The following is a 22960-nucleotide window of genomic DNA, read 5'->3' as shown; positions in this document are numbered from 1 at the left end:
TTTTTCTTAGCAGAATTTTCCTTCAATTAAAAAATTAAATATTGAATACTACAAATTTATAAGACAGAAAACAAATGAGCAGAATATTCTGTCAGGAAGTTTACTTTTTCATTACTTTTTGGCATAAAATACCTTATCATCTTCATCATTTATAGGAGTCAAATAAACTCCTCAAGGAGAAGTTTAAAAACCCCTGAATCTTCTCTTTCTAAGCGGGAGGAACCAGAAAGCTCCATAATTACCAGGAAGCAAGAACTGCAATTCAGACCCAAACTCCAGCAGAATAATCCCTTGATGAAGCTTTTCTTTGAAATACTTAGAAATACAATAGTATCTATAAAAACAATTTATAATTTAAGATAATTTAAAATTTTAAAGTACTAAAAAATGCAAAATACTCTTTATATTAAGTAGACTTGATAAATTTTGCTTTTAAATAACAAGTACACCCACAAAAATGGGAAATTATACTCCATGTATGCACGTCAGAATACACTCCACAGTCATATGTATCTAAAAAGAACAAATAAAATAAAAAAGAAATTTCCGTTTTAAAAAAAAAAAAAGATGCTAAAAATCTAGGTTACTTTTTTTTTTTTTTTGTAGAATTTCCTAAAAAAATAAGCTTCCACATCTACATATTTCCCTGGCAATGCTTTGCATTTGAGAAAATACTGTTTATATCCAAAAATACCACTTAGTAGTGAGATTTTTTTGAATATAGGACAACATATATATAAAAAATGGTTTTACGTCCATTCAGAACAAAGAGAGAAACTTTTTCTTTTTGTAATTAAAGCATCTGATACTATCTACAGTTCATAGAAGACTGCAGATTCTCTTTTCAATATTTGTGACTTACAAACTCTGCTGGAAAATCATGGCTACTTTCAAATCCTAACTTATTTCCTATTGTTCCTTTGACCAGCATTTGCAACCTAATTGGCTTCAATATATAAATCAAACAATGTTCACAATAAATCTAAGAAACTCATTTACGAGAATTTATCTGAATAACAAATATAAAATTTAACAAGTTTTAATAATTAGACTCTATAAAGGGTATAATGTATTTGTCTGTCCTAATTTGGAAAGAGCAATTCTCACATAACACTCATCAAACTAAATACAAGAAATTGTGCTGGCATTTCACTAAATTAAAATCGTGCAACCCTACAGCTTGAATGTACAAATTTAGATTTTATTAATACTTTAAATCAAACTATAGTTATTATTCAGTTTCATATAATGCAATTTATAATAGTCTTCTGCTGTGAATGCAAGAACACAATAAGATTTTAATCAGATTTTAATATAAGATATTTTGGTAGGCAAAAAACCACCCTTCCTCCAAAAAAATTATCATTTCACAATTAAAAGATAAAGATAATCCACCTGTGATATGTAATTACCCAATGAAGAAAGAAATTGTAGAAAAATGGCTCCTTGTCAGCCAGAAAATATCTCTGATGCTAAAAATTTGTGCTACCTGTGTTAGAAGTTTATATAAAATATTAAAATGCTATTGTCTCACAGGTTGCTAAGTGACTAGATATTTCACAGATTGATAACAATTCAGCCATAAATTTGTTAATATTGTCAAAAGATTTCTTTATATTAGTTAATCTTATAAACATTAAAAATGTCATTTTTAAGGATTGCTTTTATCTTTATAGTAAATAAAATTCACACTGCAGTATCAACAAGAATATTTAGTTAACCTCCCTTTATCTCATTCTGATTACCTTACGCATATCTATGTCTTCAGCATGACTGATCCTTTCAGAGAAAAAGGAGATACAAGCTATCATACCAGGACACAGTTCTCACAAGATCCTAAGCTGACTTCCTTTTAAAGCTGTTAAAATGTGGGAGGATCCTAAGGTTCAGGATGATTTGGGGGCAGGGACTTTAGAGCTGTGATTGTAGGTCAGGGAGAAGAAAAAGAATGCTACTTGCATGCTTTCTGTATGGTAACTCCGTCAGGCATCAGATTACAAAAGTGAAGAAAAATGAGGGAAAACTATTCATCTTTTTTCATTTATTTCTACAGTAGAAGTGTAAGCAAAAGGCAGTGATATTTTCAGATGGACAGGCAGACGTGAACGCTTCCTGTTTTCAACATCAGAACATCAATTTGATAAAGGCGAGTTGAGCCAATTACTGATTTATGATGTAAGAAAGGTAGCCACAATAGAAAATCCTATCATTTTAAATAAATAAATAATAGAAAACCTTGAGCAGAATTGAGAAGAGGAGGAGAAAGAGAATCTCTCTAACAAAAATGACAGGAAAAAAGATCCAAATCACAGTGAAAACTGCATGTCAAAAGACATGGTTACTTAAACCAATGTTCACTACATATATTAGTTTACCGAGTTTCCACGTGAAGCTCTTCTTGGCACTGTAGCTGAGTCACAGTGTATTGTAAGAATATTCCCATACAATATAAATTTGAATACAAATCAATATCATGATGCTTTTATTTTAATTTTTATCATTTTTGTATCTATGAATGAAATCTGTAATTGGTTAGATTCTACTGCAATTTCTTGGGATCTTCATGATCAAGGATAAACATTTATTCAAAGGTATATTGAAGGGGTTGGGAGTGTAGTTCAGTGGTATAGCTTAGCTTAGCAAATGAGAGGCCCTGGGTTCAAGCCCCAGAACCAGAAACAAAAAAACAAGAATGTATGGACTAGGGTGTGGCTCAGTAATAAAGGGCTTGACTAGCATGAGTGAGGCCTGGTTTTTATCCTCAGCACCACCACCAAAAAAAAAAAAGTGTGAACTGAGAGCCTACTCTGGGTTAATCACTGATGAGCAGGTGCTGATTGATAGGTGCATTAGGTTACTTTAGGTTGTTGTTCAGGCTTGTCAGCCACTGTTAATGTGTTACAAAGGATCGGAGGTAGAACTAAAACCTATTGCAGAGTATAAAAAGCTGAAATGCTATTGAATAAATGTTTTTCCTTTTACACAAAATGAGATAATAGGAAAATTTCCTATGTAACAGTGAGATAAATACATACCAGAAGTTCATGATAAAAGAGAAAGCCTCAGTAAAAATCAATTGCAATGAATTAAAAAGAGAAAAAAAAAAATGCAGGATATTTCTAAAGGTCCTGAAAAGAGGCAGGCTGGTATAGAAAAAACTTAACATCAAATTAGTTGTTCACAGAGGTCTTAAAAATGCTACTAATGTGACCCTGAACAATATCAAGAGTTCTAATAGGTATTCTTTAACACAATAAAGATTTCTTTTTAGCTAGATTATGACAGTTGACTGTTAGTCTTGATTACCTAGTAAGAACCTCATATGACAGTTGACTTTTAGTATGATTACCTAGTAAAAACTTCATATAAATACAAATAAACCAAAAAACTTAGACCATAGAGCCTGAAACCTAGTTAAGATGATTTTTCATTTTATATGAACATTTTAACAAATATCATTTAAACACATCCAGGTTCATAACTTTAAAAAAAAAAAAAACATTTCTAGAGAAATCTATAAATGAAGCAAAATTATGTTTTTTGACAAAAATTCCATTAAAAATATACATATTAACATGGAGTAATGGGAGGTAAGACTGGTATTCTTTAGACTTAACTATGCACTTCAAAGTATTATCAGAAAAAAAAAAATGGGCTTATTTCTTCTCCCTTACTCTCAAACAGGTTGTGGAGGAATGAACAATTTGGCATGGCTAGAACACTGGTTCTAGACTCTGATTCTCAACTCTCATTGTCTAATCCCATCCCACCACACAAACTTCTTGCATCTGTCTGCTGTCATTGTCTCTCACCAGGCTGTCACCCACACCTTCTAATTGGGTTTCCATTTCTTCCAGTATTTTCCCAACTCTGGTTCATGGGTTATACCACTTTTGAAGCTAGCTATTAAACTTAACACGTTCTCATTTGAAAATAAAGTTTTTCAGAGCCTACACAATCTTAAGAGAACAGGCCCTTTATAAACGCGTCCCAAACTGACATTCCAGTCTCATGTCCTTCCTCTTCTGGTGCAGTTCATAGTATCCACACCAGTTCCTTGTAAGGCACCGGGTTTGGCCTGTTTTCCCATGGTGTTACCCTTAACTTCTCTCCACCCAAAGCAGCCAACATCCTGCAGTCCTCCTCTCCCTTCTGATCCACTTAAAGGCATCTAGTTTTTCATACCACTCATTTTTAATTCATTCACCTACCCTATACTTCCACAGCTTTTTTTCACTATACTTCATTTTCTTATGTCATTACAGAGTCTGTGCCTTGTATTATATTATTTGTGCAAATGTCCTGTTTCCTCTCATGAACCTAGTGAGTACAATCCTTATATGACAGTACCTTTCTTCATTCAGGACCTTAATAAATGGTCTGAAATTTATTCTTGGAAATGATAAAACACAATATTTAAAACTACGGTCTTTTTAAGACCAGTGGAAGTAAATGCATGTTTTTAGTCTGATAATTTTGGCAAACTCAGTACCAGAAGTTCTGTCAAATTTTTAAAACCACATGTGTTGCCACAATAACCTCTGTGGCATCGTAGGAAACCAAAAATAACATCTCGAAAGTAAAGTCCAAAGCATTATAAGTATTGTGGATTGTTAAAGTAAATCCAACCCCTTACTTATTGTCAGATAGTAGTAGCTATTAACTATAACATAACATACTTTAACAAATTTTACCCACAGGTAAAATACCAGATTTTTCAAAATTTGGTACATTGTTACATTGTGTGCATATAACAAATATGTAACGATGAATCCCACTATGATCTATTATATATCAATAAAAAAAAGTTAAAGAGCTGAGGATATAGTTCAGTTGGTAGAGTGCTTGCCTCCCATACATAAGGCCCTGGGTTCAAGCCCCAGCAACACACACACACACACACACACACACACAGTTAATTTCCACATAACTTATATTCTAATGACTCTAAAAATAAGTTTTTCATAAAGCAATAATTTCCTAGTACTGTACATCTTAATATAGTTTGTCAAAACTGGGAGCAAGAGGTAGGATAATGGCAAAATTCAAATCATTCTAGCTTGGTAATAACTTGTGGCCTTAATAAAACTATAAACTGGCCAGGCATGGTGGTTCATGCCTATAATCCCAGCAATTTGGGAGATTGAGACAGGAAGATGACAAGTTCAAAGCCAGTCTCATCAAGTTAGTGAAGCCCAAAGCAACTTAGCAAGACCCTGTCTCAAAATAAAAAGGGGTGGGGATATGGCTCAGTGGTAAAGTGCCACTGGGTTTAATCCCTGATAACAAAAAAAGAAAAGAAAGAAAGAAAACTACAAATTATACAGCAAACGAGTAATAATAGGGCTGTCAAATATCAAGATTAATGCATTCAAGTTTACTATTATGGTCTTCACTGAACCCTATAAATTCCCCTATAAATGTAAAGTTGATTTAAGTTTTAGTCAGATTCAGTCTTGAATGTAAATTAATTCCAAAGACGAAACATCTGCCTTTCAGCTAAATATCTAACTAAATTAGAGATCTGTACTATACTTTAAAAGACAAAGATAAGCTTCTGATTATACTTAGAACAATTTCAATATTTTATAAATTTGTAATATCTACATGTATTAAACCAAAGCTGTGTTGTTCTATGTATTGTTCATTATCTATTATGCTATCAAAGAATCAATAAAACTCAAAATTCACATAAAGAAAACTCACTACGATAGATACCTTCTGACTTCCAATAAATGTATAAGTCTTGGAAAGGGAAAAAAGAACTGAAGTACTACCTTTAAAACTGTTTCCACACCAGAATGAAAAATGATTTCAAAAAAATTCTAACTTGGATATTTAGCATTTAAATTTCACTTTGTCAGAGGCATGCTGGTGCTGGGGTTCAAACCCAGAGTCTTGTGCAAACTAAATATGTCTAGCACTGATCTAACCTTCAGCCCTCACCTATTTTTGACTGCATACTAATACAATGGAAAATACCGAAGCTTTAATATGTTCTCAGCATCAAAAAGCTAATTTAATAAATAAAAACTTGATACTCGAAGCAATAAACAGAGCTGTGAGTTTTCAGAATGGCACCATGGTCAGTGGCGCACACCCATAATCCCAGCTTCTCCGGAGTCTGAAGCAAGTAGATCACAGGTTTGAGGCCAGCTGACCAATAGAGCAAGACTCTTCTCAGGATAAGGGCTGAGACATAGCTCTGTAGTAGAGCACTTGCTTATATGTGTAAGACCCTGGATTCTGCCAAGAAAAAAAAAAAAAATACAGAATGGCATAGTTGCTATACAGTTCAAAAGTGAACCTTTATACAGAGTACTAAGGAAAATTTTAACTATTTGCCAAAATTATGTGTGCTGTTTACTGGGATTCCTCCTAACATTTTTAGTTTGACATTCCAGCTAATTTAATTATTGAAACATATATTAAGTCCCTACCTAAAAGTCTATCTATCCTCCCTTATACAGGGCTGATATACTTTTTAATCTTTCAGAATTTCTTCTATGCAATAAATATAAACTAATAACAAAATAAAATAGCAAAATTACAAAAATACCTGTCATCTATTCCAACAGAAAAGCAGATAAAGAGAAAAAAATCAATAGACATGCAAATAATGCAATAATTTTATAAATTTATATAAAAGACAGAGCCTAACTTTCAGTCAAAAATGAGACACAGACAATGAAAAATCCTGGCCAAAAATTATCATACATTTGCTTTATCATACATTGCAATGAAATATATCTAAATGAAATCAAGTAGGATGGCAGACTAATCAAAGACATTATTTGTACTATATAAGTACCCCATACAAATCCTGCTTATTCAAAATTTAACTTTTTTCTCCTTTTAAAAATTATTCTATTTATTTTTGAAATGGCAGTATGTGTACATCCTTCAAATGTCATTTAAGGTGCTTTAATGAAAACATTTGTGTGTGTGTGTGTGTGTGTGTGTGTGTGCTGTTTTTTGCAGTGCTGGGGATGAAACCCAGGGTCTTGCACAAACTAACCAACAAAAATTCTATCTTCCTTCTCAGAAAAAGTACATGGAATGAATGAGCTGGGGATATATAGCTCATTTGGTAGAGTGCTTGTCTTGCATGCACAAGGCTCTGGGTTCAATCTCCAGCACTACAAAAAAACATAGAAAAAGTACATAGAATAACGTTTTATTTTGTGGGTTAAATAAAGTAAGCAAATACACAAAGATCACTCTTACATTGTAATAAATGATCATCAGAATAAATGATTAAAGAAATGTTTATGAGCTGAAAAATGCCAAAAATTTAAATTATAGTGTATGACACTATAAAGAACACCTCCACATAATAATTCCATATTAAATAAAAAATCCTATACATTGATATTAATCACTACTTTTCTGCTTTGGCTTTTTTTTAGGTGGTCAAACAGCACAGCGTATTTAGGATGTCAAATGAAAAAGAAGACTTAGAGAAGAATAAAGCCCTCAGTCATTGAATTCGACATGAAAAATGTAAAATTATTAAGATAACATCTAAAAAGAAGTATTCTATGAGAGGACATACTAGCCTGGCACAATGGTGCACACCTATAATCCCAGTTGTTCAAGAGACTGAGTTTGAGTTGGAGGCCAGACTGGGAAACTTAGCTACAGCCTGTCTCAAAATAAAATAGTCTGGGGATATAGTTCAGTGGCAAAGCACTTGCCTAACACATGCAAGGACCTGTGTTCAATCCACAGTACTGGAGGAAAGAAAAGAGGACACATTAGAAGTCTTGAAAAATATACAATATTGAAAAGGTGGTTGGTTAATTGGGTTTTTCATGGCTCTGGGGATTTGAATCCAGGGGCAATCTTCCACTGAGATACATCTACAACCCTATTTTATTTTTTATTATGAGACAGTCTTACTAAATTGTTAGGTTTAAATCTGGGATCCTCCTGCTTCAGCCTCCCAAGAAGCTGGGATTACAGGCATGTGTCTCCACACCCAGCTTGAAAAGGTATTTTAGGAATAGTGTAAAAATGTCTAATAATATCAATTTTATAATTACATAGGAGTTTATAATGACTTATTCTTCATAAACAAGCAAGATCAATTTTAATAAAGTAAGCTAACAAATCAAAGCTACATTTTCATTTAAAAGTTAACATTGTGGTGATTTAATTGCCACCTTCTTGATATGTTCTTCTTGATTTTCATAGAATTAACAAGCAATAAAGAGAATAAGGCCATTAGTGTATGTAATCTACAAGATTCTTAATATTCTTACAATACTTATGCGATAGCTTCATTGCAAGCTATTCAATTTAGTATTGTTTTAAAGCGTTCCAATACTTACTCTCTAATTTTTAAAGAAATAGTCAAACTATTAAAAAAATCAATCCCAAATATTTTTTGAAAAATGCAACCTTAGAAAAAGAAACTTCTAAGATTCTTAAGCTTTGTATTTGGTTCTAAGTTATTTCAATATTAATTGAACAATACTTGGGTTTTTTTTCAATGCATTCTCATTTAAACATGTCAGATACGGATTCCAGGCTGAAATTTCAGGAGGATTTACATACCTCTTTTTAGTAACACAGTAAACAAAAATAGTGAGAAATAAAGCACACGAGAGGTACACGGCTACCTCATTAAAATAAGCAAAGCATGTAAGTTATGTTTGACAGGCAAGTTCACTAACAAATCTAGGTCACCCTCTTTCTATGACTTTTTATGTCACCGTAATTCTATAAAATACAAGCATCAATCAATCTTAAATTCCTATGGAGATTATAATAATAGAGAAGTGCTCTGATGTATATTCTCAAATTAATGTGGTGCAGCTATTATCTGAATCTCACATAGCACAGAACTAAACAAAGATTTTTCTTGAAAGTGTAATTCAAATAATTTCCAAGATATAGGTATTTTATTCTTATCTTAGTCAAAGCTATTGGAGGTCAGTAACTACTACTCAGAGACAGCAAAGCATTTCTGATTGTGCTCTGACAAGTGCTGAAATGCCTATGTTAAATCTTTTGCCTGATTCTTAGTTAGCTTTTGTTGGGAGCCTCCAACACAAGTAATAAACCTATTTTTTCAGCTTTGACTTGTATTTGGTCAAAACAATAATGTCTTTAGAATCAACAGTGTCATTCAAAGAGGATTAAATATAAATGTTTTAAAACTATTACATATAATTCAGTGATAAAATAATTTTACTGACTGCGTTTTAATTTTTCTTTTTAAACAAGAATATTAAAAAGTTCCAATCATATTTATATTAAAGATAAAGTTACATAAAGTAGTAAGCATCAGTATTTTTATTTTGCATTATAGGTATTTCCTTAAATGCTGTTTTTATTTTTATGTAAAGATAAGACTACTGTGTTTAATTTATTGGGGGAAATCGGTAAATTTTTCAACTTTATTCTCTGAAAAATAATAGAAATTTGATATTCTAAGATTTTAGCATTTTCATTCTTAGCACAGTTTTGATTTGGTAATATATCTGAATGCTACCAAATTTACTACATAAAGTGTACATAATAGAAAATATGTTTAAATCTTTGTTAGACTTCAACTTGAAAAAAAAAATCTATGAAACAGACCAAAGAACTGCCTCTGAAATATACCCAAAAAAAGCAACAAATATTGTTTTCCTATTTTGTAGTTAAAATGAAAAACAAGTTTTTTTTTAAATTCTAGGACTAACAAGACAATTTAAAAATGTTTTATTGCTTTTTAATAGCTATTAAAACATGCATCACATTACAGAGTTCATATATGTACATATAAATTATTTTAAATATTACTAGAGTTTAATATGTTTTGTTAAATTCCAGCTAAAATGCTTAACATATTTTGACTCCTGGTTCAAAAAAGATTATTATAAAAATATAGTTTTTTCTAATAGAAAGCTTCCAGTTTTATAAAGCTTATAAGAAAATCATTTGAAATCACCTCACAACACATTACTCTTTCTTGAGATATTATTCTTAAAAATATATAAAACTCATAAATTTAAAAAAAAATCAATCTGCTCACATAAATGTAGGAGCAATAATTCATTTACTCTTAAATAACATGCAAATGAGCAGAAGATGTTATATCATAAATTTATATTCTTCAAGAACATTTAATAAAAATTTCTTTGATAATTTACAAAAACTATCTGGGCTATTTTAAACTGAAAAGTTGGTAGTAATTAACTTCTTTGTCATACATCTCCAATATAATAAAATACCAATAATCCACTTACAAATTAACTTTTTAATGACACTTTTCTTTTTTTGCTATGGATTCTAATTTCATAATTTTACAAACCACTCAGTAGTCTACCTTCAAATTTAAGATAACGCTAGTAGAACTTACCCTAGCTGTGCCTTTCCAATAACACCACAGAAGTTATGCACTCCGTGACAGTTACTGTGCCTCTCGTAACAATTTTCCTGGAATGAATTCTCCAGTAACCCTTACTTCCCTGTGAAGGGAGCTATGGTATTTACTAGAAGGAAAAGGTAGTGAACTGTAATATCAGATTCCATTTTCCAGTGCCTATCATACTCAGTATCAAGTATTATAAGAAATCTTTTTATCATATTTTTTACGACAATGACATAAACTGAGCAGCAAAGAATACCTATGGATCATTCTATGGAAAAAAGCATTTATGTAATTTTGTAAAGCACACCATCATAATCCTATTGAAGTAGAATTGCTGTTGCTAACATTCTTGCCCTGTTATGAAAATACTCTGCACAAATGTAGCACACAGACTTTTTAAGATAATGCAGGGCCATGCTGAGAGGGTAATACTCACACAAAAGCCCCTGCCAATACCATAAATATCTTTAATAAATAAGTTTTCTTACCTAGAGAATTACTCTGTGTAACAATAACAATCTGATTTTTCATATTAGTAAAGACTAGTTAATAATAATAAATCTAAAACAATGAATCATACCAAGAACCAAAGCCTTTTAAAATACAAAATAAATATTTTTCTCGGGCTATGGTTGTGGCTCAGTGGTAGAGCATTCACCTAGCACGTTCAAGGCCCTGGGTTTGATCTTCACCACCACATAAAAATAAATAAAAGTAAATTTTTTAAAAATTCTCATATCATTCTGCAGTAAAACAAGGGAGAGAAACTATTATATCTGTTTTGAAGGAAGTATAAGTGGATACCCTTTCCTCTTCTCACCTTCCATCAAGCGAAATGATGAAGTAACATTACCAAAATGTAAAATTACAGAATTGATTTTTTTTATTTTTATTTTTAGTTGTCAATGGACCTTTATTTATATGCTATATGAGGTGCTGGGAATCGAACCCAGTGCCTCACACATGCTAGGCAAGTGCTCTACCACTGAGCTAAAATCCCAGCCTAGAACTGATTTTTAATAGACTTTAATGTACTACCCTATCATTCAATTTCCTAGGGAAAAAAAAAAGTATAAACAGGCAATGTAAAAAGTTTGCTCACTTTTAGTCCTGAATGCTTACCTCCCTAATTACCAAAACACCTGAATGCAAAACTCAAACATTTCTGAGTATTTGTCTTACAATTTCTTAGAAGTTTAATTAACACACATTCTTAAAAAGAACTGTCCATTTTGTTTACGTTCTTTTTTTTCCAAGTTAGCCAGCGGTGTTCTGGATCACTTAATATTAGGTCCTTACTGGTAGTATCCTTATTTAAGTGTCACTGCACTAATTTGCCCATTATTGCATGTAGAAGTCATTAATCCAAAGTGATCATCTTTGTTTTTAGAAAAAAAGCATGTGCAATTTATCTAATTTGATCTAGTAAGTGTAAAGGCATGTAACTTACTCTTTTGTTTAGTGATCATTTAATATTTCACATAATCAGGAAAATTATCTCAAAAGCTGGTTTGTCTATTTTAATGGCCAACAGATATTTAAACAGGGACAATTCTGTGGTCACTTTCCCAGACGTTTAGTCAATTATACAAATTTTTAAAACCTCAAAATGAATCTAATAACAATTATCTTTCACATTTGTTTTACTGATTAAGATAAAAAGTTACATTTGTAATCTATGAATATACAACATGATAAACACTTGGCACTGATCTATTAAATTTCACTATTATTTGGCTAATCTTAAAAAGCCTTACTTCCCTCAAAGCCATTTTTCTCAAACAAAAACTTAAAATATATTAATAAAATGTAATTTTCAAAAGAAAATCATCAATTTATAGTGCCTTGATTATTTTTCTCATATACAAGCTCCCTCTGCAGGTAATAAAAAGAGTTAGCAAAAATATTTGAAACACGCAGGCAGTTGCCTGTGTAAAAATGCAGGCTACTCTTTTATAGAAATACTACTACCTAGCCTTGTTTCCTCCTCCTTTATGAGTAAAACAACTGCTTTTCAAAATTTGTGATTCAGCATGAATATTCTTGTCCTCTAGCCTGTGTAAGAAAGAAGATCTAGCAGGCAGAATTCACAGACTTTTGAGTCATCCAAGAGCCAGTTACACAAAGTATATTTCAAGGAAAAGAAAACACTGCCTTACTTACACTGTACCAGCCTAAAATGATAGACCACCCAAAACAAAGCTGTGCAGCCTATTTATTTGATTAATCTTCTGAACACAAAATAAACAATCAAAGGTGGAATCTTATGATTGATTTACAGTGAAAGACAAAAAATGGATTTTAAAATATTTGAGTAAAAACTATATTTCTTTCGTATTTTAATTCCAAAACTTAAACCAGGAGAATATTTGTGTGTGTGTTGATGAAACTGATCTCAGTTGCAAAACCCTTCTGTAATTGTCATTTTTTAAAATGTTGTAGATTTCTCTTTATCTAAACCTAATTTTTGCCACATTCTTTCCCCCCCCCACCACCAGGCATATAGAGATTAAGGTGTATTTCTGTCAACGGGGCAAAAAAGAAAAAGTAAAGAACAGTTTCAAAGTCTTTGGGTACAATGTTACCAAAAATTGTTTGATGGATGCTTGATGCCCCTTTTTTATGACTTCTCTCTTCTAGCGTGCACACAGCACTTTTATAACATATAAAGAATGTGACTAGAAATCTGTACCAAATGGAGTTTGATTTACCTATAAATGAACTGACAAATACTTGTCAGTTCAGTAACTGTAAAATACTTACTAAACAAATATTAAATTATTTTTCTAAAATACCACTGAACAAATGAAATCATGGGGCTGGGAGCCTAACTCAGTGGTAGAGTCCTTGTCTACCACGCATAAGACCTCGGGTGGGTTCACTTCCCAGCACCACAAATAAAAATAACTAAAATTGTAAAAGATAAGCAAACTTTCATACTCAACATACAGAACTATCACACAGAGAGAACAGATCGTAGTTATATATCTTTTTTCCATGGAAACAAAGGAAATAAGGTTAAAAAAAAAAAAAAGCCAAGGCAAATAAGCAGCATTTTTAGTGATTTTTTTCCCCTAAGAAATCAAATTTTGTTTCTCTGATATTTTAAGATTTTCAAGATGTAGACACAGTTTAAAATTAATGAAAGGTGGCTTCTGTGGCACTATGGATATCATACCACTTGCAGCAGAAAAAGCATGAGGGGGTAACATTCGCATTCGTTTGCTGCATTATCAAGAGGAAGCCACATATTATCTTCCTCATGACAGAAATGTAAAAAGGGAAGAACAGTTAAATGTCCTTCCTTAGCAAAAATGAAAATGTCTAGGACATCATAATCTTAGCATAATTGTTGGTGCATAGGAAGCAAAGTTACTTTTGTACCCATTTTCTGAAAATGAAAAATAAGATGGTATCTTCAGTACATCAATTTTCAGTTTATCATCTGTCGCCTAATACACAAAACCACCCTCACACTCTGAAAATAGGTACAATTATTGGGATATAAATGCATAAATCTATAATATTACCCAAATTAAATTTTTTCCAAGCATTCTCAGTCTTTAGCAGGAAAATGTAAGAGCTAAAATACACCACGAATCCTCAGATTAAGAACACAATGATCAGTGGAGAAAATGCTGTATAAGTAATGTGTACTATAATTTCTAATCAATAACCCAAGTAGCAAACACTAAAAAATGGTAGGCTTTTAATGTCGAGAAATAAAACTTCCATATGGAAGATATCAGTGGAATAAAAAAAATAATTGCACACAAAGAAATCCTTTGCTCCAAATAAAGACAGGGAGAAAATTATTTTCAATGAGATTCTTTTTTATGTAAATTGAAGTTGAAAACTGATTAAGTAAATGTAATTGACATAAAAGAGAAATATAAAGACTTTATCTAAAATTTTGTAATGCTTCACCCCATATATAGAAAACTACTGTCTCGGTATTCGAATTTTAAGAATGATAAAAATTAAACCTTACTTTATAAACAAAACTGAATTCTCTTCTACTTTTTCTACAAATAAACTCTGTTAATATCCTCTACAAGAGAAAGCATTAGTCAAAAGCAAGGTCACCTGGTGGGGGGTGGGGGGAGACGACCCCCCCCCAGCAGCCAAGAGCCATTTTTGACAGTAATTGGGGATAGATTATACTGTCCTCTAAATCCAGGGTAATAATCAGTTTGAGGTGTAGACTGATGTAAAAATACCTACAAAAAGATGCAAAGTGTGGGTAATACAAGCATTTCATGGTCCAAACGCAGAAAATATCTTTGAGAGCAGAACAGATATTAAACAAGTCACCATTTCCAAACTCGGTTTTAAAAGAGATCTTAATTACACAGATTTTTTACTTTCAACGTGCACTACTTTTTAGCCAATATCTGTCAAAAATATTGATACACAGAAAGAAAACACAGCAAAAATTGTCTGCTCATATGTGTATATATTTGGCCAAGAAAGGAATTAAAAGGTATTATTTAATATCTGAAAGAGCAAAACTACACCCCTTTTTAGTATTAGGAACCAGCCTCCTGGCACATCATTCCTTGCTATTACTATGGTTGAAAATTTTATTAATTCATCCAGAAAATGATGCAGGACTGTGTCTGGTTTTGTTCTATCAAAATAGTATTTGTCTGAATTCATGTAAAGTCTAAAGGTAATCATCTTTTTCACTCTTACTGCTCATTGTGAAGAACTAATAGTTCATTTTTTAATCAAAATTTCTTTTCTCTACTATCAAATAATTTTTTAAAGGCACGTAATACATCTTAAAACAGAATATAGACTTTATCATATTATTTCAAGTTAACTTCTGCTTAACCTGGCTGCTTTCTCACCTTATATTTTTGTTCTAATTCCAGTACTGACTCTATTCTTAAAAAAAAAAAAAAAAAAAGTCTTCCTGAGATTATTTTGCCTTAAATAGGCTTCTTTTAAGGCAACTAATTTTGACACTGAAACTCGAAGATTAAGTAAGGTGCAATCCCCATGGGTGAATTTTAATGTTTATAATGTACTCCTCCTAGTTTGGGGGGGAGAATCAATGACAAGACCAACAGGGGCCCGTTTTGCTCAGCATACGTTCTCTTGTCATGTCGTCGTGATTAATGCTGTGCTCTGTAGAGGGAGACATTACATCCGGGCTAATACAGACCTAAATTTTACCCTCAGGCAGAAATCTGATTTAAACATCTCTATTTAAAGTGACATTTGTCCTCCCTTTTCAACTGGTTTCCCCAGAAATTCCAGGAAGTTGACTTCATGACCCAAAAACAGCCGGGTGGCTTTGAGCAATGGTTGTGGCTGTTCTTGCACCTCCGTAAATCTGGTACCAGAATGAATCAAGGTGCTAATAAAACAGGTGCCCAGCTATCTGCTTCAATGAATCCCATGTTACTTTACTGCTGTAAGAATCTAAGATTTAGGATTTGGTACAATTCTAGAGTCAGTAATAAAAAATTGTGAAAAATGTTTCTATTGCTCATAATAAAACTAGTTTTCCTCGCTGATGGATTAGGTTTCTTCTGGTTCACAAAATTGCATCTAATATTTCACTACACTAATCTGAAATATCAACTGATTACAAATTCTAGAAATCCAGAAAAGCAACTACTAAACAAAAACCTCTAAATCAAGCCAAAATATGGAAGTAGACGTAGTTTTTTTTATGTAATAGCTTTCATTTAAAAAAAAAAATTGAAAACAAAAAGAAAAATAATGTTCACACAATGAATATCACCAAGTAAACAAGTGTAGGCACCAAGATTCCTACACAGTGAAAAGTGGTAACTTTTGATATTATTAAGCAATTTAGACACTGCTGGCAAATTCTTACTAACCAAGGTAATCTAATTTCTGTTGCTTTTCAACCTAAATTGATTTTTTTTCTTTTAGCCGTTCTAGTAATTGAACAAATTTATACAACTGTGATGGGATTTTACTTACCACCACACAATGCATAAAATCCTCTATGAAGACAAACTATATTACTTCATAAAACTGCATTTTTGTTGTAATTAAACAAATTGTATTTAAACTTGCTCAGTGCTTCTGAAACAATCAATAGCATTTTGCTATAAGCTGCACTTCACTTGCAGGTGTTAAGCGCTTGGTTCCTTCATTGGATCAACTTTTTTTTTTCTTTAGAAAGCATTTATTTGTCAAATACAGGAGGATTTTTGTAAGCTTTTTTAAAATTGTTGGGTAAGAATATATTTTAAAATATCTAAAAAATACATTTAGTCATCAGATAAATGATGTAAAAAACTGATTTTTAAAAAAGTAATTTTTTTTTTGGTTGACTAAGACCTTCCTTTTGTTATCACACCATGACTCACCTAAAAAATAAGTACTTAAACTGAAATAACATTACGGGATTGCCAGTTTATAACATGTGCTTAACAAAACCTACATACAAAACTCAAAATACCAAATTGACGTCCTGAATTAAATTTAGGAATAAAAGACCCTAGTTACACCTTTAAAAGTTATCACACTAGGCCAAGATATCATTTTAGGATTGAAAATATACAGTTTCAATAATTAACTATTTACCTGTATATTAAACAAAACGTTTCCTAAATCATTTTCTTAAAGCACTTAAAAATAATAATAATCACTCCTCACCAATCTTTAAGAGCATCTTAAGTAACAAAGAATTCAGAGAATAGTCTCAATTTATTTTTCTGATCACATCACCTCTGATTACAGTAATCTAAGTGATTAAATACTTTTCAACCTTTCAACCTTCAATCAAGAATTATTTGAAGACATAAACATTGGGTGGGGCTCCAGAATTAGTATTATGGAACAGAAGTTAAGGCATCTCTGATTTTAATCTGTCCTTGAAATAGAAACATTTAAATCTTTGTTGAAAATAGTTATAAAATAGTTATGGAGTTAAGTAACATGAGCTAATATTTAAATTACAGAAACTGACATGGCCAAAACATTAATAGGATTTCAAGTTCTTTTAAGGGTTAGTAGCTAAAGTTGCCATTTTGGGCGCTTTATCAAAATCATCAATTTGCAGAGTTTTTAGTTAGGCATACTAGCCTACCTAAATAATCTTATGAACCTATTTATAATTATGTGTTCTATTTTTAACACATATTACCTCAAAAATAATTGCACTTTTGTTTTACATGAACCTTTTCTGCAGAAAAGCAGGCATGTGTCAAATGTGAAGCCAGCCCTTCAAGACTCAAAATCAGATACAAAGAATTAAGAGGCAAAGGTGTTAAGTCTTTGAGGAACATTTCTGTTAAAATAGTTAAATTCTTTCATTCCCAAAACCATATTTCATTCTTACTCTAATTACATCTAATCTGTGTTCCTTAAATATCAGTAATGGAGAAAGTGGTAAAAATTTTTGTTAAAATGAAAACAGGTTTCTCATAGGTAGGTACAAGTGTTTTTAACTCATAGATTGAAACAAATTGTAATACTTCCGTTATTCCATGCCACACCTGTTAATAAACTATTATTTAAATATTTATTCACAAAAGTTAGGTCAAATAAATATTTTGTTAGAAAATAAAGCAATAATATTTTATTACTAAGGTTTGCATATTTCTAGTTACCTCTTGACCTTCATGACAGCTGGATTTTAGTTCCCATACTCCCATATTACTTAAGACACTAAAATACTATTTTAAATTTTTTAATGAAACATAGAAAGCTTTGGTAATGATCAAATAAAGATCTAACCTTAAGTAAACCTTGGTTTTAAAGTTCTCCTCTTGTTCATTTTAAGAAAGGAAACACCCAGAAGCCTGGTGTTAACGTTTCTGTTGATTGTGAAAACTGCAGCAATAAAAACTCCAACTGCTTGTCTTAAATTAAGACTTGTAGCAGTGCATGTGAGATCTGTATATTTATATTAGTTTTTATAACATTTGGAAGTTTTGTTGTCTGCTTTGATGTGTTAGTCCACTAATAAAGCAGTCAAATGCCTGGAATAAATTTTATTTATTGGAAATTCTCAAGTGAAAACTTGAAGTAATTGGTTTGTTCTACACCACATGATTCAATATTCTGAATTCCCCCAACTACCTGCTCCCAGAGCTATCTGTATTTCTAAATTCGTTTTGTTGCCAACACATAGTAACCCAGTGATTGAAAATGGCAGCTGAAGTGCTTCTACAGCATGTTAATTTTTTTCTAAGTAGTCCAATTTTGTCATCTAAATGTTGAAATATCTTCTTTTCACTGCATTTTACACCTTTAGAGATTTGCTGAATTTAGGATCACCACCATAAAATGAAGATCAATGTTTTCAAGACAATTTTTAGATTATCACTAATAGTTCTAAAAGATGATATATTTTCTTTATAACATTCTGCATTCAAAGCAGACTAGTTAACAGCAACTTAAATGCAATAACAGCAATTACATCAATGTAGGTGGGTTTTTTTTTAACCACTAAATTACTTCTTAGATAAGTGAAGTGATCAGATAAACAATCATAAAATGATTTGGGGGTAATGATAAACAATTTCAATGGCAGTAAAAACAAAAATAAAAACCTCACCTTAATCTGAAAAAAAAATCACCATTCCTATTAAACTAAAGATGAAAATGTTGGGCAATTAATGATGGCTCTTCCTCATCTTAAACTGTCATATTAGAATTCATTTCCAATATTAAAATTAAACCAAGGAGTCTGAATATTAGTAAATAATCCAGTCTCTAAGAAAACAATATCAATTCCCATTCAAAGACAACCAACCCTCAAAGGTTAAACTCTATAAAATACATGAACTTACAAATCTCCAAACCTTCTATGAAATTCATTTTCATCTTAAAACTAGGTTTCAGAAAACTAATCCTTTCCTAATTGAAGATAAAAGTTATTCTCCCTTGACCCCTCTGCTCTCTATAAACTGACCTAAATGACCCAACTACTTGTTCTTACTTGTTTCTTCATTCATGGACATTGAGTTGTTAAAAGGAATTCAAACAACATAGCTTTACAAGAATGTAAAATATACAAAGCAAATAAACCATAAATATTAACAAATATAGAACAACTTTGAGCATAATAATTCTGTTTGGCAAAATACAAAAAAAAATTTAAACAAAACTCAATATTGAAACAGAATTGCCTCTATTTAAATAGCATTCATAAAAATTTGGATCTTTATCACCTAGAAAACTTTTCCAACCTTCTACTTCCAATAGAAGTTGTGTTTTCATAAAGTTCATGTTGAGTTTTTGATTCTAAATGTCCTCCACTGGCTTTTTTCCCTACTAATTCATCAACTATTAAAGACATTTCCTGTGCATAGAATTGTCTTTATCACACACACAAAAAAATGTTTTATAAGACTAATTAAAAACCTTTCTCATTTTACTAATATAACAAACTGAAGGCCCTAGAAAAGCATTAAGTTAGATGGAAAGGATTTCTCACTTCCACTAAAGGGACCCCAAAAGACAGGCAACAGTGACTATCATAAAATAAAAAGGTCACCCTTTTTCTAGGAACAAACCATTTATCAATAGAAAATAATTGTCTTGCCACTTGCAAGGGATCCACAGCAATAGACAATGTTTTTGGCTCACATAATTACAAAACAGTAAAAGTTCAGAAACACAAGCCTGAATCCACCTCCCTATTTCTACCCTTTAGAATTCTCATTGCCCTTTGGGCCTCCGCTTGGAAGCAAATGGAAGACAGGCTGAAGTTTTCTCAATTGAGCTGAAGCTAAGAAACCTTTGATATGCTAATAGTCCCCTTCAAACGGTAAGAATTCACACTTGCATTAATTCAAACAATTTGTGCAGAATGATGTGAAATGGCACCTCTTTTAGAGGCAACCAACAAAAGGAGAGAATTGGAATGTCTAAAGAAACTAAACAACAGAACATTTGTTCTGTTAGTATTCTTTCTATCATGCATAAATTTATTGGAGGGTGGAAGGAAAGAAAACAAAATATTCCACAACACACCTGAATTTAAGTAGAGTTTCTTATACAGTGTTTCTCAAGAATAATAAGGATACTAAATTTAAAGTTACAAAGTTACCTTTAGCTAGGTCAAGACAGTCCCATCCAACTTGGAACGTTACCATTGGCACCCCATAAACTATTTTATTTTTCCCCTATGGATGAATATTGCCTCTGTAGTGCCTATTTTTTAAAGTTTGCCCAAGATCAAACCTGATTTGGTAAGAGATTCCCCAACAGGTAATTATTTACCAAAAGGATGCGACTTTCTTCATTGTGCAACTTGAGGTGAGCAAAGAGCAAATTCGGTGGGAACAGTTCCAGAGAGAAACACTGACAGAGAAATGAATGAACCAACTACGTCCGTTAAACATACGCCTCTGGAGGGAAAGAAAGGAGAAGCACGCATAGTGTAAAAAATGCAGAAGAAAATCAAAGAATTGGGGGTGGAGTGAAGAGGCGACTGCCACAGAACCTGGCCTTTGTAACGGGAACCATATGGTTGGTGGCTGCAGCTCAGACGCTCCCAGGCTGCTTAGAGAAGCTGCTAAGCAGCCTGACACCTTTCAAGAAACAGGAGGAAAACATTTCCTCGGTCTGAATCTGAGACAGCACAGTTTGCATCAGGAAGAATGGAATGAGGGGGGCGAGAAAGAGGGAAAAGACAAAGGGGGAGGAGTCCCTCGAAGACCGGGAAAGGTTAAGACGGATACCGCTGGATACTGCTAGACTTGTCCCTCCAACTATGCATTTAGAGGACAAAGTAAAGGCAAAACTTAATATATATGTATATATGGAAGACATATATACGTTCCTTAGCTTCTGCTCGGCGATACTTTGACCCTAAGTGAAGATTCCAATCCAAGCCCCGTAGTTCAGGGAAAGGAACAAACTTTACTGGTCCCAAGCAAGAGTCTTGCAAGCGCGCCTTCACACTGCAGGGGCGCTTTCGCGGTTTGGATTGTCCTGGCCCCTCTGTTTGGGGGTCGCCACAGTCAGTTAGCACAGGAGTCTCCTCTTTCCTCGCGGTCTTCCCACGCCTTATTCCAGCAGCTGGCTCCCAACCCGGCACCCCTATCCTACAAATCAGGCTCCTCCAGGTTTCCTACACCAAAGGCATCCCAGGAGCCCACACCCGGTAACTTCTCCTGCAGGCCCAACGCGGCCCGCTGCTGCCCTCTCACTGCGGGTCCGGGAGGCTCTCTGCCCTCCCCGTGGCCCACCGGGTCCTTGGCTCCGCCACCCTCCGGCCCCGCCAGTCTTCCCCGGCAGCGGCTGCTAGCCGCCCCTAATCGTTGCCAGCCCCAACGCTGGCGCGGCCACATCTGGCTGCGCTTTGCTGTCATCCTCGCTTTTGCACATTACCTAACCACCTACAGAAGAAACAACAACCCGTAACAACTCCTGCAAGCCCTCCCCCACCGTCCACTTTCCCTGAACTCGCTCCCAGGGCTCAGCCTCTGCGCTCCACTTACAGACCCGGACGGGTCTGCAGGCGGGAGGGGGAGCGAGGGGGACTGCGCGCTCTCCGCCCGGCTTCGGCCCAGCACCTCCGGAACCGAGCTGCCCCGCGGAGGGCGAGTCTCACACTCCCCTCCCCATCCCGACTGTGAAAGGGCGAGTGGCACCTTCGGATCCCAAGCTTTTAAATAAAAAAAAAAAAGCATGTTATGGCAGCTCCATTCTACAACCCTACACCGGCCCCACATAGTCCCCACCAACGACTGGTGCCTCGAAAGCGTTACACTAGATCCAGGAGAAAAGGAGCAGGCTGGACGGGACTGAGAGTTCTGCGTATCGATTTCTCCGGGGGGGAGGGGGAGAGCTGCGAGCGCGGGTCTCCCCTTGCCCGGCGNCGTCCGCACTGGCATCCCTCGCGCCGACCCTGCGGCCCGGGGCAGGAGACAGCAGCGGCCCCTCCTCACATTTCGGATTTCCCCGCCGAGGTTTGAGCGGTGGCCGCTGCACCACGAAAGGTTGAAGACGAGAACTCAGGTTCGGGGAAGCAGGGAGGATCAAGGGAGAGTCACGCCACGCACAGCAACGGAGGGGAGATGCCCCCAACAATCCCAAAGAATTCTCCGGTAAGCTCCCGATTTTGCTCCAGCACCTCTGCGTGTGTGTGAGCCGAGTGAGAGTGAGAGGGAGAGAGGGGAGAGAGGGAGAGGAGAGGCACAGAGACGGGGGAGTGCGAAGTCCTGACACAGACTCTCGGAGAGGTCTGAACTGGAGTCACCTCCAGCCTCCTCCTCCTCCTCCCCACCAAATCCCCACCTACCCCCCTCCCCACCGGAGTTCGGCTAATCATATAAACATATTAGCGTGTACAGCAGCAAAGGACAAATCTCTCCCTCCTGATTTTTCCAGCAAGGGGCTTGGGCAAACTCAAAGAAGATTACAGGCAGCTAAGTACAAAACGTGGAGCAGATAATCTATAACTCATTGCCGCCCAATGGCCATTTTCCACTCCATTTGAGCAGCTGCGGCGGCAGAGCGCCCAAGGAGGGTGGGGGTATCGGGGAGGAGCGAAGGGGACACTTACGGGCTCGAGCCTTTCGGGTTTTGGTGGCGACGGCAGAGCTGCCGCCCGAGGACAGGCCGGCCCCGGCTCCGCCCGCGGGGCCGGCCGCA

General features: G+C 34.4%; 1 protein-coding gene across 50 annotated transcripts in view; it reads right to left on the bottom strand.

Annotated features, from left to right (window-relative positions):
• Positions 1–22960, bottom strand: part of Adgrl2 (adhesion G protein-coupled receptor L2) — a 624560-nt gene that overhangs the window by 155037 nt on the left and 446563 nt on the right. The window contains exon 1 of one of the 50 annotated variants that reach the window (XM_048814142.1): positions 22872–22960. The exons of the other annotated variants lie outside the window; for them this stretch is intronic. The gene's annotated coding sequence lies outside the window, so the exon portion shown is untranslated. The remainder of the gene's footprint in view (positions 1–22871) is intronic. 50 annotated transcript variants of the gene reach the window in all.

Source organism: Marmota marmota, unplaced genomic scaffold (genome assembly GCF_001458135.2).
Source record: "Marmota marmota marmota unplaced genomic scaffold, marMar, whole genome shotgun sequence".
In the NCBI taxonomy this organism is placed as follows: domain Eukaryota; kingdom Metazoa; phylum Chordata; class Mammalia; order Rodentia; family Sciuridae; genus Marmota; species Marmota marmota.
The sequence above is the reverse complement of the archived record's forward strand: the minus strand, read 5'-3'. Positions and strand labels throughout refer to the sequence as shown.